Below are 4652 nucleotides of genomic sequence, written 5' to 3'. Positions count from 1 at the left end.
GTCACGCCCTTCTGCCTGTGACTTCCGAAGGCTGCAGTTCCAGGTGTACCCCCCTGCCCTACAGACAGTGCCCCTCTTGCCCCTTCGTACTTTTGTCACTGGAAGAGTAGCAGACATCTCATGATTGCATAGGTTAGGATAGAGCCGAGAGTCCTCAGTAAAAAAGGCCAAATTCTCGTTGTATTCATTACCTCTGGCCAAGTGGCTTTAAATGAGGGTTTCAGTTCTAAGTTCTGGGGAGATACAGCTTCTTAGTTCTCAGTCCTGCCTGTGAAGACCAGGCATTCCATGCTCTCAAAGCCAAATAGCAGATGAAGACCTGGGAGTTGATCCGAGGAAGCCTACTGTTCTAACAGAGATTAAGTGATTAACAAACATTTCAGGAGAAAGGTTCCATTTCCTTAGTAAAGAAAGGTGTATTCATTGAGATTAAGGCCCCATTAAAAAAAAAAAAAGAACAAAACAAAACAAAAAAACAAACCACCACCAACAACAACAGAAAAAATCCTCTTCTCCCTAAGAGTGAAACCAAGCAAGGCAAAGACATTGTATTATGTTCAGTTATACTTTTCGATATTTGAGAATATAAATGACCATAAGCTTTTAAAATTATCATCATCATCATTGTTATGACTATTAATTATCACATTTGGTTATTTATTTTTGAAGGGGAGGGGTGTGTCACAGCTTGTAAGAAGGTCAGAAGACAACTTGTGGTAGTCAGTCCTCTTCTTCCGCTGGGTGGGCTGTGGGGATCAAACTCAGATTCTTAGGCTTGGCAGCAAGTATTTTAATTGTAGAGTTATCTGGTTGGCCCTGTCATAGGTTTTACATTTTTTTAAACTTTATTTTTATTTTATACATATGAATGTTTTGCCTGCATGCATGCATTGCACAGCATGCATGCCTGGTGTGTGTGGAAGCCAGGAAAAAAAAGCATTGTGTCTCCTGCAACTGAGGTTATAAATGGCTGTGAGCCACTATGTGGGCACTGGGAATTGAACCCGGGTTCTCTACAAGAGCAGCCAGTGCTCCAACCACTGAGCCATCCTTCTAGGAGCTTATTTTTAAATCTTTAAAAAATAGTTTTTATTTAAAAAAATTATGTGTTATATGTGTGTGTGTGTGTGTGTGTGTGTGTGTGTCTGCATGAGGCCTGCCCTGTGTGTCTAGGAGTCGTTGCTGCCAGAAGAGGGTGTTGAATTCCCAGGAGCTGGAGTGACTGGAAATTATGACCTGTTTGATACAGATGCTGGCACCCTCGTTCTGGTCCTCTGCGAGTGTTTTTCACAGCTGAGTCGTCTCTCTGGTCCCTGTCATAGCTTTGAAAAACTAGCAGCAGTGTCTGTCATTTGTCATTGGAGGGGACCATTACACGGTGGGCACTTGGCAAAGCAAGCGAATACATTAGCTGTGAACCCTACGGAAATTATGTGATTATTTTTAGCTTCAAAACAAAGCTCAAAGAACCCCCTGGCTTGCTGAGGTCTCACAGATATCAAGGCTAGATCTCTAGGATCCTATGGCTGACCACTGATAAAGTCAGAAGGCCTCCAAAAAACTGAGACTTCTTTGTTGTTGTTGTTGCTAGAATTGGGAATTTAATATAAAAAAGCATTAATCATTGGGAAACCTCCAATCTTAGCCCTCACAACATATTTATTTTGAATTTATCTTGCAAGGGAGCAGGCAGCACCACAGGTTCTTGTCAGTATTGATTGCCTGTGAGGGTTTCCTTCCAGGTATGGAGCCAGGGTTCAGCTCAGACAGACTCCAAAGCCCGCACCCTGGCAGACCACAGGGATTCAGCTTGAAAATCCATTTTACAAATTAAAGCGATAGCTTCATAATGTTCATGCCTCTTAACCTTTTAAATATTTTGACAAATTTGTAAAAAGCTTCAAAAATAAATGTATTGCCTGGCAGTGGTGGCACATGCCTTTAATCCTGGCACTCAGGAGGAAGAGGCAGGCAGATCTCTGAGAGTTCGAGGCCAGTCTGGTCTACAGAGTGAGTTCCAGTACAATCAGGGCTACACAGAGAAACCCTGTCTGAAGAAAAGAAAATGGAAAAAAAGAAAGAAAGAAAGAAAGAAAGAAAGAAAGAAAGAAAGAAAAGAAAAAAGAAAATGAATAAATGTATTAAGGCAACAGTGAGAAATTAGAGTCTAATCCAGATGATTTACTACGGGGCCTTGTTAATTAAATTATAAAATGCAACCAGTATACTAGTTTTTATGCAAAACTGGTTATGTGATTCAATGCCGAGTGAGAAAACTGACATGGGAAACCATTTATAAAGTAGCCAGACGTGTAAAAAAGAAAAAAAAAAAAGTCCTAAAAGAAACACATTAAAAAATAATAGGGGTTGGGTGGGGGGAAGTAGTGCAGAGTGTAAAGGCGCCTTCCACCAATCAGTGCAAAAGGTAAAGGTGCCTTCCACCAATCAGTGCAGAGGGTAAAGGTGCCTTCCACCAATCAGTGCAGAGGGTAAAGGCGCCTTCCACCAATCAGTGCAGAAGGTAAAGCGCTTTCCACCAATCAGTGCAGAAGGTAAAGGCACCTTCCACCAAACCTAACCAAAGTTCACTTCCTGCATGGTAGAAATAGAAAATTGACTCCTGCAAGTTCTCCTTCGACCTCCACGAGTGCCTTGGCATGAACTTATTTGCACATATATACACAGAAATAAGTAGGTAAATGTAAAATTGTTTTAAAATACCAGGGACTTGATCTTGACATACTGAATCATTTTTTTTTCAATTTATGTCTAATTTCTTGTATTTATATAGTAAATTCACCAATGAACAGTACTTTTGGAGTAGAAATAAAATGAAAACTCTGCTTTTTAAAAAAGTTTCAGTCTTGGAAGAAGTCTTCATTTAGATAATAAATAATCCATTATTTCATAACATAAAGAATTCATAATTCATTAGATAGTAAATAATTCCTGGCGGATGGACAGGTTCCCTCCTGAAGACAGGGTCGCTGACTCCGGGGCTCAAAACCAACGGTGGGAGAGAGACCTACCATGCCTGGCCTGGCCTGGTCTCTCCGTTTTCTAGCACCAATTCAGGTCAAAGGTCTTGCCTTATGGTAAGCTCACGTGATCAATACCTAAGTAGTGGGCATAGTGAGTCCTACTCAAAATTCACGCACTGAAGCAGCTTCTGGGTGGCTTTGTATGTTTCTGAATCATTAAACCTGGACACAGTTATCCTGGTGCAGAACTTCCCATTGCTCTCCGATGCTCTCCGCTGCTAAATAGCAAAATAAAACAGCATCGTGGAAGCATCTCAAGGCTCATTGTAGCTCATTAAAAATTCACCCTTTTGAGGAAATCTTTATGATGCTTATATTGCCCGATAGCTTCACTTGGGACTCTTCCAGGTATCTCTGGGTTTTTCTTTTGCCTGCTCTGAGGCTCCTCCCTCTACACTTCCCCGAAGTCTCCACCCTCCACCTGATCATGTCCACAGCCTCCTGTTGTCTCTACAGCTAGTTGTGCGTCCTTCGCCCGTCAATCAGTTCTATTAGTTCTAGCTGTCTGCTCTATCGGAGAATCTCCCTAAAAGCCCCCAAGATGACAGAGAAACGGGTTCAATACGAAAGTCTTCAGTCACATCCCTGGTGTGTACGAGGCCAAGTGTTTGATCTTTAACCAGGTATAGAGCAGAAGATACATTTTGGGGTTGAGGATTTAGCTCAGTAGCTGAACAAATGCCTAGCAGGCATGGGGCCCCCCGTGTTGATTCCCCAGAACCAAATGTTTTATTAGCTTTTATTTCTGAGTGACTGTAACCCTGAGCAGGGCTTATAAGAACCTCACTTTTAAAGCGGCACCTTGCCCTTTGCCTACCGTTCGCATGTGGGTCTGGAAGTCTTTGTTCTGTCTTCAAACCACAAACAGTCTTACTTTGAAAGCGCGTCCCCTCTGCAGGCGTTTCCCTGTGATTTTAACAGCTTATTGGTGCCATATGTGAAAGCAGGCACTCAAAGTATAGAGTCTCTCCGGACCATCCCAGCTGGCTGTGCCTTGGCGAGGGACCAGGGGTGACTCCAAGTATGATGTCCGTTCCAGAGATGAATGAATGTATAAATGGATAATGTGATAACCTCCAATTATCTTTCCTAGGCAACCCTGCCTTTCCTGTAAACGCTCTGGCTCTCATCTGGTTCGCATTACTTTGCACTGAGAATCAGCACGGCTTGCTGTGGTCTCATCAAAAGATCTGTGGGGCACATTAGCCACAGCTTCCTCTTTTCCCCTTTTAGCCATCGGTCTGCCTCTTAAGCACTGTTCTCTCAAGTGGGTCAGCTTGGTTAAGTATTGTCATGTCCCCCAGCCCCGGGCCCTTGTTGTGTTTGGACAGATGTTAGACAATCGTTTTTGGCTCAACAAATGTTTTTGAGTATCAACTATGCAAGAAGAGCTGTGCTTGGCACAAAGCGGTACAAGATAAATAGAATCTCCAGAAGTCTTTCTCCCCCCTTCAGCTGGCTTCCAGGCCTGACCTGAACATCCAGCACAGTCACTGAATACAATTGCTTTATGTGTGGAGCTCAGGGAGAAAAGCAACTCGGGGAAATTGGTTAGTTGGCTTTTAAACATTTATTTATTTATTTGTGTGTGTATGTGAGAGAGAGAGAGAG

The sequence above is a fragment of the Microtus ochrogaster genome, chromosome 1 (genome assembly GCF_000317375.1).
Source record: "Microtus ochrogaster isolate Prairie Vole_2 chromosome 1, MicOch1.0, whole genome shotgun sequence".
NCBI classification, from domain to species: Eukaryota; Metazoa; Chordata; class Mammalia; order Rodentia; family Cricetidae; genus Microtus; species Microtus ochrogaster.
Note: the sequence above shows the minus strand (reverse complement) of the source record.